A 12,864-nucleotide genomic window follows, 5' to 3' on the forward strand; every position below is an offset into this window, starting at 1 on the left:
ATAATGGGGTGCATCACGCGAAAATAACATCAAAATGGTGCATGATGGGGAAAACCCGCCGTATTAGCGGACTGTCAGCTCTGCACTGAGACAGCAGTGCTGGTGGGGGCTGGAAATTCCTGGGTAGTTATCAGGGCGGGAAAGTCCTTAGCTGGCAGTCTGGTTGTAAATCTGCCAGGCTAATGAGGATGAAGCATGATAAGGGCAAGGCCCTTCCTAAGCTTACGTGCCAAGCCAGAAGTCCAGAAGCGAGGTCAGTAGAGGTCCGGGTTCAATTGCCAAGGGGTCAGTCCAAGATAAGATTCAGGGAAACTAGAAACACACAAAGCCACGCCTGACGTTGTAGTCAGCAACAAGCTGAAGCCAAGGTTTGACTTTTAAGGAGCAGGTTTGTCAGCAGGTGTGAGCCCTCAGCGTTTTGGCCTTAAGTGGACAGGCCTGCCCCTCTTCTGCCTGACCTTCTGTTGTCTACGTTCTGCAGGTGAGGGGGGAGTATCCTGTTCACTGGCTGCGTCTGGCTGAAGGGCTTCAGCTGTGTCTGGGGTGCTCTGCAGCTGAGGGGGAGAAGGAGCTGGGTTCTCAGGAGTTTCCTCCGTTTCTCCTTCTGGGTCTGCTGCTTCTGGGTCTGCTGCTTCTGGGTCTGCTGCTTCTGGGTCTGCTGCTTCTGGGTCTGCTGCTTCTGGGTCTGCTGCTTCTGGGTCTGCTGCTTCTGGGTCTGCTGCTTCTGGGTCTGCTGCTGTTACTCCCGAGTCATCCTCGTCTGATGAGTCCTCTGACGGGGCCATGACAGGAACAAGCGCTTTAAGAGCGGGGCCTTTCCCTAATTGAAAACCGCCGCATGAACGAAGCACCGTAAAGTGGGGCCCTACCGTAAAAGCAAAGTATTACTCCTGCTCCCGGGAATAATACGACACATTATATAAGTGTCCATCACTCAGGGGTAAAGTGTCCTTTATGTCTCACATCTTGATCACTTGATTGTAGTATCAGCAATCTGCCTTGAAAGTCCGTCTGCCAGCACGTTGTCCTTTCACTTGATGAAAACAAAGTCTATTTGATATTCCTGCAGTGCCCAGGACCACCTTTGCAGCATGGTGTTGCTGTTTTTCATAGTGTCCAGCCACATCCATGATGACCACTTCCATCCCCACACGTAGGGACGCAGCTTTCCCAGGCCTCACACGACTGCCAAACACTCTTTCTGCACCAAAGAGTAGTTTCGTTCTCTCGCTGACAGTTTGCGACTTAGGGAGGCAATGGGGTGGTTAATGCCTTCCCTCTCTTGCATCAGCACAACTCCAAGAGCCAAATCAGATGCGTCTGTTGCCACCATAAACGGTTGTTCAAAGTCTGGAGCTATCAATATCGGACCCTGATATGATTTGTCCTGGCCCAGAGCAGATTTTGGGGTGGGCACCCCCAGTTACTTATTTTTTCCTGTATGTTTTGGTCTGCTTTGATTTTGCATAGATGCCCTTCTCCGTGCCCTGCGCCCAGCAGAAGCTCTGGGCCAGGCGGGATGCAGTGGCATCTCATAGAGGACACCCTCCCCTTTCCTGGGGTATATGATTTGTCCTGTCCCACAGCAGAGTTTGGGGTGGGCACCCCCAGTTACTTATTTTTTATGATTTTATGACATCATTATGTATTTATGATAATATCAGAAGCCTGATGATTTTGATTGCATAAATGTATTGTTATTCTTGATGGAGAGAGTCCCCCGATCACAGTGATATATCATACAGGGTACCCCAACGTATATTTCAGGGTTCAGAGACATGTTAAGTTTGGTTTGAAGTTGCTGTAGTTGTCAACTCTTCTTTTTTTGTGTTTTGAAGTTTCAAGCAAATCAGGAACTGGGAACTAGGAACCAACTTCAGTGTCGTATCAGTTAAATAGATTAAACAGTCGCGGGGGGTGGCTGATGTTTTGGTGTATATCTCAGGAACCAGACCACCTAGAAACTTAATCTTTTTTTAATTGAAGCTGAGAGTCCGGAGATTAAGGGGTGCTAGCCGGAGAGCCCCCCCAAAAAAGGAGACTCTGGCCAAAAACTGGAGACCTGGTAACTCTACATCCAACCCCCTGCTCAATGCAGGAATCCAAATCAAAACATTTCCGACAGATGGCTGTCCAGCTACCTCTTGAATGTCTCCAGTGTCGGAGAGCCCACTACCTCTCTAGGTAATTGGTTCTATTTTCGTATGGCTCTAACAGTTAGGAAGTTTTTCCTGATGTCCAGTCAAAATCTGGCTTCCTGCAACTAGAATCCATTATTCCATGTCCTGCACTCTGGGATGATCGAGATCCCGGCCCTCCTCTGTGTGACAACCTTTCATGCACTTGAAGAGTGCTATCATATCTCCCCTCAGTCTTCTCTTCTCCAGGCTAAACATGCCCAGTTCTTTCAGTCTCTCCTCATAGGGCTTTGTTCCCAGTCCCCTGATCATCCTTGTTGCTGCCATCTGAACCTGTTCCAGTTTGTCTGCATCCTTCTTGAAGTGCGGAGGCCAGAACTGGAGGTACTCAAGATGAGGCCTAACCAGTGCTGAATAGAGGGGAACTAATACTTCACACAATTTGGAAACTATACTTCTGTTAATGCAGCCTAATATAGCATTTGCCTTTTTTGCAGCCACATCACACTGTTGGCTCATATTCAGCTTGTGATCAATGACAATTCCAAGATCCTTCTCACATGTCGTATGGCTGAGCCAAGTATCCCTCATCTTATAACTGTGTATTTGGTTTCTTTTTCCTAAGTGTAGAACTTTGCATTTATCCCTGCTGAATTTCATTCTGTTCTTTTCAGCCCAATGCTCCAGCCTATCAAGGTCCCTTTGAATTTTGTTTCTGTCTTCCACAGTATTAGCTGTCCCCCCAATTTTGTATCATCTGCAAATTTGATAAGCATGCTCTGTACCTCCTCATCCAAGTCATTAATAAAAATGTTGAAGAGCACTGGCCCAGGACCGAGTCCTGCGATACCCCACTTGTTACTTCCGCCCAGATTGAGAAGGAACCATTGATAAGCACTCTTTGAGTACGATTCTGGAGCCAACAGTGGATCCACCTGATAGTTGTTCCATTTAGCTAGCTTGCTAATAATAATAATAATAATAATAATAATAATAATAATAATAATAATAAATTTAATTTCTTCGTTGCCTATCTGGCCAATGGCCACTCTAGGCGACTTACAAAATTGTTAAAATACATTTGATAAAATACAGTAATACAATATAAAAACAACACATCTGCAGCAACAATATTAAAACTGGGCAGGAGGCATTTCAATTATAACAATTAACCCTCCCCAGATACCCCGAAGGCCTGCTGAAAGAGCCAGGTCTTTAAGGCTTTCCGAAACACATTTAAAGAAGAGGCGTGCCAGAGATCTTGTGGGAGGGAGTTCCAAAGAGTGGGGGCCGCCACTGACAATGCCCTCTCTCTTGTACCCGCCAATCTGGCTGTTTTTGTTGGCGGGATTGAGAGAAGGCCCTGTGTGGCCGATCTTGTCGGGCGGCATAATTGGTGGCGTTGAAGGCGCTCCGTGAGATAAACTGGGCCGGAACCGTGTAGGGATTTAAAGGTCAATACCAACACCTTGAATTGGGCTCGGAAAACATGGTAGCCAGTGTAGGTCGAACAACACTGGTGTGATGTGATCTCGGCGGCGACTATTCGTAAGTAGTCGAGCCGCCGCATTTTGTATCAGTTGTAATTTCCGGACCGTTTTCAAGGGTATCCCCACGTAGAGCGCATTACAGTAGTCCAAATGAGAGGTGACCAGGGCGTGTACCACTAGTGGGAGCTGGTGAACAGGAAGGTAGGGTTGCAGCCTTCGTATGAGGTGTAGTTGGTACCAGGCTGCCAGGTTCACTGCCGAAATCTGAGCCTCCATGGACAGCCTGGAATCAAGCACAACCCCAAGGCTGCGGACCTGGTCCTTTAGGGGTAGACTCACCCCGTTGAACTTCAGGTCAATGTCGCCCAATCTTCTCTTGTCCCCCACAAGTAGTACCTCGGTCTTATCAGGGTTCAACTTCAGCTTATTCCTTCCCATCCATCCACTCACGGATTCCAGGCACTTGGACAAGGTCTCCACAGCCAACTCTGGTGAAGATTTAAACGAGAGATAGAGCTGAGTGTCATCCGCATATTGATGACACTGCAGCCCAAATCTCCTGATGATTGCCCCCAGCGGCTTCATATAGATGTTAAATAGCATGGGAGAGAGGATAGAGCCCTGTGGCACACCACAATTGAGAGGCCAAGGGTCTGATACCTCCTCCCCCAACGCTACCTGTTGGTACCTATCAGAGAGAAAGGGATGGAACCACTGTAATACAGTGCCTCCAATTCCCAATCCCTCCAGGCGAAGCAGAAGGATACTGTGGTCCACAGTATCAAAAGCCGCTGAGAGATCGAAGAGGACAAGAAAGGTGGATTCTCCCCTATCTAATGCCCTCCTCAAATCATCTACCAGAGCGACCAAGGCTGTTTCAGTTCCGTGACCAGTCCTGAAACCCGATTGGTATGGATCCAAATAATCCGTTTCATCCAAGTGTGCTGACAACTGGTTGACCACCACTCGCTCAATGACCTTGCCCAGAAATGGCAGATTCGAAATTGGGCGGAAGTTATCGAATACTTGGGGATCCAAGGAGGGCTTCTTTAAGATGGGCTTTACAATTGCCTCCTTGAAGGCTGATGGCATCACACCCTCTTTCAAGGATGCATTTACCACTGCTTTGATCCCCTCGCCCAATTTCTCTCTGCAGCTCACAAGGAGCCACGAAGGGCAAGGATCAGTAAGACAAGTGGTTGGCTTCACAGATGAAAGCACCTTGTCCACTTCCTCAGAAGGGAGAAGCTGAAACCGATCCCAATTTACTGGCATGCAACTGGCCAACTCTGGTTCATCCACTGTGTCCACGGCGCACGGGATCGAGCTCCGTAAGTGTTCGATTTTATCGGCGAAGTGTTTTGCTAATAAGTCACAGGAGGCCTTTGACTGTTCCAAGGGTCCCTGAGCAACTGGACCGACCAGGCTTCGGACCACCTGGAACAGCCTCCTGGGACAGCACTCCGCAGACGCAATAGAGGCAGCAAAGAAAGCCTTCTTTCCTACCTTTATTGCCACTTGGTAGGCAGCTACTGCTGCTCTAACCTGTGTTCGGACATCTTCGGAGCGGGATTTCCGCCACCGGCGCTCTAGTCGTCTCACCTCCTGTCTCAGACTACGCAACCGTGGTGTATACCATGGTGCTAGCTGAGTTCTATTCAGGGGGAGAGGACGTTTCGGAGCCACCCGGTCTAATGCCCTGGTGATCCCCACGTTCCACTCCTTCACCAGGGTTTCGACCGGGCGACCTTCAGCAGGTTCCAATTCCCCAAGCGCAGTCAGGAATCCATCTGGATCCATCAGGCGTCTGGGGCGGACCATTTTAATAGGTCCTTCACCCCTGTGGAGGGGGCATGGCAACGAGAAGTCCATATTTACCAGGTAGTGGTCTGACCATGACACAGGAGTGGCAAGAATCACTCCCAACTTCAGACCACTTCTCTCCTCTCCCAGGACAAATACTAGGTCGAGAGCATGACCGGCTACATGGGTGGGCCCAGTATTACTTAGGTACAGTTCCCAGGAAGCCATGGTTTCCAGGAAATCCCGAGGGGCTCCTATGAGAGCGGCCTCGGCATGCACGTTAAAGTCACCCAGAACCAACAGCTCTGGGGACAATGCCCGTACAGCCGAGACCACCTCCAGCACCTCGGCCAGGGAATCTGCCGTGCAGCGGGGTGGGCGGTACACCAACAAGATCCCTAAACTGCCCTTCGGGCCCAACCTCCAGTACATACAATCAACAAATTGAGTCGTATGGAGGGGAGGTCTGGCAAAAACCAAGGACTCTTGATAGATGACTGCCACACCCCCTCCCCGCCTTCCCACCCTCGGCTGCTGTGCGTAACGGAAACCTGGCGGACACATGGCCTCAAGAATTGGAGCAGAGGCTTCGTCCAGCCAAGTTTCCGTAATACATGCCAGGTCTGCGCGCCCATCCAAGATCATATCATGGATGAGCGAGGTTTTCTGAGCCACAGACCTGGCATTACATAACAGCAGTCGAAGGTCGGTAGGAACCTTGCGTCCCCCAGTTTTCGTCTGGTTCTGAGCAGACCCGGAACATGGGATGGATATAATGCATCTGTCCCGTGTTCCCCTATTCCGGCGTGGTCTGCTAGCAGCACCCTTCCGGCGCCTGCCGCCCAAACTTCCTATAACTTGGCCCCCCACCTCCCTCTCCGGCTTGCACATGCCTCTATCTTTATCTGCTTATCAGCAGGCCACCCACCCTAATAAAATTCGTCCGGAGACCCGCCTCCGTACCCTATAGCAGCAGTATTTACCAATTTAAAACAAATTAATTAAACCAATTAATTGATTAAACCAATTAAATTACATCAAATTAAGTTAATTAATCAATTAAACCAATCAATTTACATCAAATTAAGTTAATTAACTAAATCAATACAATTCAACTAAATCAATACATTTCAATCCAATTCACATTCATACACACACACACATTCATACAACTATACATCCATACATACACCAATATAAAACAAGAACCGGGTTGTGATAGCCGGCCAGAATGGTAGTCGCAGCCGGCCGCAATGATAAATCAGAGCAGAAGCATTGAAGCTGTATTAACTGTGGAATACTTGGTCCGAGTCACGGCGATAAGGTCCTAGCCAACCTGGGCGGGCAAGTAATGGCAACGACGACAGCACGATGGCGATATAAACAGCGTCCCACCAACAGCGCACCCCAGGATCAGGACGGCCCACAGCTGCAACGATGGCGCCAGGCAACAGGCAAACGGCAAGCGGCACGGCGACAGCAACACAGCAACGCCCCGATGCCCCAGTAGTGGCCAACCCGCGATGGCAGCCACAACGCACGAGCAGGAAGCCCAGGCAAGCAGGCAGGCAGAATAATCAGAATATCATGGGGCATTTTGTCAAAAGCTTTGCTGAAGTCGAGATATATTATGTCCACAGCATTCCCACAGTCTACAAGGGAAGTTGAAAATGGAAATGGACTGCCTTCAAGTCGATCCCAACTTGTGGCTACCCTATGAATAAGGTTTTCATGGTAAGCAGTATTCAGAGGGGGTTTACCATTGCCTCCCTCTGAGGCTGGTCCTCCCCAGCTGGCTAGGGCCTGCTCATCTTGCCACAGCTGCACAAGCCAGCCCCTTCCCTGTCCGCAACTGCCAGCTGGGGGCAACTGGGCTCCTTGGGATTATGCAGCTTGCCCATGGCTGCACAGGTGGCAGGGTATGTAACCCCTGAGCCACTCACTTCAGCCAGTTCCTTCAAAACTCTAGGATGCAGTTTATCGGGCCCTGCCGATTTGAACTCGTTCAAAGTGATTAGGTATTCCTTGACTATTTGTCTATCAGTCTCAAGCTTCAATCCTGCCTGCTTCATGTTTCCCGGAAGGGTCATAGACCCCTTTTTGGGAGAAGACTCAGCCAAAGTACGAACTGAGCACTTCTGCCATCTCTTTGTCATCTGTTATCATTTTGCCATCCTCATTGTCGGAAGGCAGAGCTGGGGTCCCAATCCCGGGGAGCTGGATCCCGGAGAGTTGGGAGAAGAGTATTCGGATGGATGGCAGAGGGAAGGGGGAGGAACTTTCCCCCTTTGGAGCGAAGATGAAACAGAGGAACTGCCAGTGATAAGGTCGCTTAGCAACGGGGAGCCTGAGCCCTCCCTGGACATTCTCACGCCTCCCCCTCTTTCAGGCTCAGAGCAAGAGGGGAAAGAGGGAGGGCTGCTCACAGCCGAAAAGCGGGGAGGCAGTTTACCATCAGCCCCTCCCCTATCCCCCATCCTGGAATCGGAAACTTCAGAAGAGGAGGGGGTGATGCTTCCCCCCTCACCGCGCACACGCAGACAGCTGAAAAGACAGGAGAGAAGGGGGGGAAGACGGGCAGTACCTGAGGGGCAGTTAAGGAGGAGCGAAAGATTGCGCGCCCGCTTGGCCCCTTCTTAAAGAACAGGCGGGAAGAAGTCCCTTGCTCTGTCAACTTTCTCCCAATGCCGCAGGACCTGTATCCCTGTATTGCTTCATGAGAAAACGCAGTCTTTGTTTGGACATTACCCTAATAAAACACGAATTAACTACAGCCGTTGGTCTGGTTCCTGAGTCACATCCTGGGCCTGACAGCTTGACAGAGCCACCTAAATCACCCTCAACGCTCTCTTCACTTGACTGGGACAAGATGTCAAAGGGAGCAGCGGGGGGGACGAACCCCACTTCTGAGATGGAAGAAGTGGAACTCTTGAGGACTAAGGTAGCTGATTTGCAGACGGATGTTCAAGCCCTGCTAGCAGCAGTCAAGGCGCTGAAGACGGATAATCAAACCTTGAAGGCCACGATAGACCAGATGCGAACAGCCCCTCCAGCTGCCGTAGTAAAGGTTCCCATTGGATTGCCCCCAAAATACGCGGGACAAAGTGATCAGTTGGCAACCTTCGTGGCTCAATGTGAGTTATATCTGGATGTCAGGCACACGGAATTTCCAGACGATGGGGCTAAAGTAGCTTTCGTGATTAGCCTCCTGGAGGGAGAAGCTGCAAAATGGGTGACTCCGTATCTCGTGAGAAAGGATACTGTCTTAGGAAGGTACAGAGGATTTATACAGGAGATGACCGAGATGTTTCAAGACCCGCAAAGGGCTGAAACAGTAGCGCGGCAACTAGGCGCTCTGAAGCAAGCTAAAGGGACTGTTTCCGAGTACACTAACGCTTTTAAAATTCTGTCCCAGGAAACTGGTTACAATGACGCCGCCCTGATGTTTATGTACCAGAGTGGATTAAATGCTGAAATCCTGGATGAGTTGGCCAGGACCTCCCCCCCCCCACTGACCTACCAGGGCTCATCCGGCTATGCCTACAGATAGATCACCGGATGGAAGGAAGGCGCCTGGAAAGGAAGCAGGAGGTCCCGAGATACTCAGCCTCGGCATCCCGCAACAAGACCCTTCCCACTGCAGGGATGGCAGGTAATGCAACTGAGGGACAGGGAGGGGCTAGGCCAAGACTGTCGGAAGAAGAAAAGGAAAGACGACGCCGGGAACGTTTATGCTTTTATTGTTCAAAGCCGGGCCATGTGGCCAGAGACTGTGGACTGAAAGGGGGGAAAGCCGAGCCGTCGGGAAACTAGAACACCCAGTCCACGTGCAGGCCGGTGGACTGGGGGCAGCGTTGTATAAAGGCCCCCAACGATCCAACCTCCCTCAAAGGGGGTGTTGGTCTTGCCTATTCGGATTACAACTTCCAGAGGAGTGGTGTTTAATTCCACTGCCTTAATTGACAGTGGAGCCTCCACAAATTTTATTGATGCAAAGTTAGTCAAGCGTCATGGAATTTCTCGGTGGAAACTGGACGCTCCCCTAGCTGTGGAGACTATCGATGGGAGACCCCTGAAGTCAGGAGGGGTGACACAAGCCACGGAGGAAGTGAAACTTCAAATCCCTGGGCACGAAGAGTTCATTTCGCTATACGTGTCAGATCTCTCGAACTTTGAGGTGATTCTGGCAATGCCCTGGCTAGCAAAGCATGAACCCAAAATAAGTTGGAAGGAGGCGGTGGTGTGGTTCACCTCACAGTATTGCCAGGAGAACTGTCAACCTGAAGGAATCAAGAACACCCTAGCGGGGGCAGTGCAGAAGATCGAGCAAGTGACCCTGCCGCCAAAGTATGAAGAATTCAAAGATGTGTTTGATGAAAAAGAGGCAGAGACTTTACCCCCCCACCACCCTTACGACTGTGCGATTAACCTAGTGCCAGGAGCCAGCATCCCATCAGGGAGAATCTACTCTCTCACAGAGAATGAGAGGGAGGCCCTGAAGGAATTCCTGGATAAAAACCTGAGGCGAGGATTCATACGCCCCTCACAATCCCCTGCTGGAGCGCCACTATTGTTTGTGAAAAAGAAGGGGGGGGAACTCAGACCCTGTAACGACTATCGCGCATTGAACCAGATCACCCCCCCAACAGCTACCCGCTGCCCCTGATCTCAGAGTTGCTGGACCGACTGCGCTCTGCAAAAATCTTCACGAAGTTGGATTTGAGAGGAGCGTACAATCTGATCAGAATGAAGGAGGGAGATGAATGGAAAACAGGATTCTTGACCACTTACGGACAGTATGAATACCTGGTCATGCCGTTCGGGCTTTGTGGAAGTGCAGGAATTTTTCAAAAATTCATGAACGACGTGTTTAGAGACTTGTTGGACACGTATGTAATCTGTTACTTAGATGATATCCTGGTGTTCTCAAAGAACCAGGAAGACCACGACCAGCATGTGAAGACGGTGTTGAAGAGACTGAGAGAAAATCACCTGTATGCTAAATTAGAGAAATGTGGATTTGACCTCAAGTCTCTAGACTTTCTTGGATATCGAATCTCAGCGGAAGGCGTGGAGATGGACCCAGGGAAAGTAAGCTGCATATTGGACTGGGGCCAACCTGTCACCAAAAAGGATGTACAACGGTTTTTGGGGTTTGCCAATTATTACAGAAAGTTCATTCCAGGGTTTTCCAAATTAACAGCTCCTCTGACTGACTGTTTAAGGGGGAAGAAGAAGTTTCAATGGACAGAGAACGCCACCGAGGCCTTTGAGGAGCTGAAGAGGTTTGCTACTGAGCCCATTCTGCGCTTTGCTGATCCGAACCGCCCTTTCATAGTGGAAGCAGATGCTTCAGATTTTGCCATCGGGGGTTCCTGCTACAATTAGACCAAGAAGGGAAGGAGCTGCACCCCTGTGCGTACTTCTCTCGGAAGTTAAAGCCTGCAGAGAAGAACTACACAGTTTGGGAGAAGGAGCTGCTGGCCATCAAGGACTCTTTTGAAAACTGGAGACAATACCTAGAGGGGACCTCTCATCGAATTGAAGTGCGCTCCGACCACAAGAATCTTGAAAGCCTCCAAACCGCCAGAAAGCTGAACCAGAGACAGATAAGATGGTCCCAGTTCTTCACTAGGTTTAACTTCCAGATTACTTACCATGCCCAAGCCAAAAACCAGAGAGCGGATGCCTTATCCAGACAGCCACAATACAAAGAAAGTGAATCCGAGGACCAGCCTCAGTACGTAATCCCGCCAGAGAAATTAACGTTGGGAGTATGCCAGCCTTCATGGGAAGAGGAACTCAAAAAGGCACAACAAGAAGATGCAGACATGCTAAAATATCAGCAGGAGACGGGACAAGGTCAAGACTCAGAAGTAACCTTTCACTGGAGAAATGGACTGTTATGGTTCAAAACCGCCAGATTTGTGCCAGAAGGGGAATTAAGGCTCAGAATCCTACGCCAGTGTCATGATTCCATCACAGCGGGACACTTTGGGATTTACAAGACCATTCAGAACATGGCCAAGGACTTCTGGTGGCCTAAAATGCGTCGGGATATTGAGAGTTATGTAAAGTCCTGCTCTGTCTGTCTGCGGACAAAAACACAAACAGGGACACCAGCAGGACTGTTACAACCGTTGCCTGTCCCACACGAACCCTGGAAGGACCTCTCCATGGATTTTATAACTGATCTACCCAAGTCCCAAGGAATGACAGCCATCTTAGTAGTGGTGGATCTACTTACCAAAATGGCACACTTTCTTCCTTGTGCAGGGGCCTTAGAGGCTAAAGAAACGGCCAAGTTATTCATAAAAGAAGTCTACCGGCTGCATGGATTGCCAAACAGCGTAGTCTCAGACCGAGGAACTCAGTTCACAGCCAAATTTTGGAGAGCAATGTGGAAACAGTTGCAGACGGAATTAAAACTCTCCTCCGCCCATCACCCCCAGACAGATGGGCAGACGGAACGCTTGAACGCCGTTTTGGAAAGATATTTACGAAGTTATGTGTCCTATCAACAGACTGACTGGGTATCATATTTGCATTTTGCAGAGTTCGCCTACAACAATTCTCTGCACTCCAGCACTCAACAAACCCCGTTCTTCGCTAATTATGGATTCCATCCTAAAGTCTTTCCAAGCAGCTCAGAAGGAATGCTGGTACCGGCAGCTGAGAACTTCCTTAAGGAATTGCAAGCGGCGCAACAGACACTGAAACAGCAGTTAAACGAAGCCAAAACGGAGTACAAGCAAGTTGCTGACCTGCACAGGAAGGAGGGCCCCCCCCTTCAACCGGGAGACCAGGTATGGCTGTCCACCCGCTTCCTCCAGATGCCGGGCAAATGTAGAAAATTACAAGACAAGAGGGTTGGTCCTTTCGAAATAGAAACTCAAATCAATCCCGTGGCGTACCGACTGAAGCTGCCTGACACGTTTAAAATACATCCTGTGTTCCATCGATCCCTCTTAACGAAAGCCGCCCCTCCCAGTGAGTTACAGCCGGAGGAACCTCCCGGAGCTCCACTCCTGGTAAATGAGCAGCTTGAGTTTGAAGTTGAGGAGATCTTAGATTCCAGGATCAGACGCCACAAGCTGCAGTACTTGATTCACTGGAAAGGCTATGGGGTGGCTGACAGATCATGGGAAGATGCAGCTGATGTGCATGCTCCAGAATTGGTAAAACTTTTCCATCAACGTTTTCCCCACCGTCCCAAGCCAGACAAGGGGAGGGGGGCACAGCCTGGGAGGGGGGATGGTGTCGGAAGGCAGAGCTGGGGTCCCAATCCCGGGGAGCTGGATCCCAGAGAGTTGGGAAAAGAGTATTCGGATGGATGGCAGAGGGAACGGGGAGGAACTTCCCCCCTTTGGAGCGAAGACGAAACAGAGGAACTGCCAGTGATAAGGTCGCTTAGCAACGGGGAGCCTGAGCCC

General features: G+C 50.0%; 1 protein-coding gene across 1 annotated transcript in view; it reads left to right on the forward strand.

Annotated features, from left to right (window-relative positions):
* The first annotated feature begins 371 nt into the window (after positions 1-371).
* PLEKHH2 (pleckstrin homology, MyTH4 and FERM domain containing H2) overlaps positions 372-12,864 on the forward strand; it is a 167,218-nt gene continuing 154,725 nt past the window's right edge. Inside the window, exon 1 of the mRNA XM_061625395.1 lies at positions 372-481. The gene's annotated coding sequence lies outside the window, so the exon portion shown is untranslated. The remainder of the gene's footprint in view (positions 482-12,864) is intronic.

Source organism: Rhineura floridana, chromosome 4 (genome assembly GCF_030035675.1).
Source record: "Rhineura floridana isolate rRhiFlo1 chromosome 4, rRhiFlo1.hap2, whole genome shotgun sequence".
Classification (NCBI taxonomy): Eukaryota; Metazoa; Chordata; class Lepidosauria; order Squamata; family Rhineuridae; genus Rhineura; species Rhineura floridana.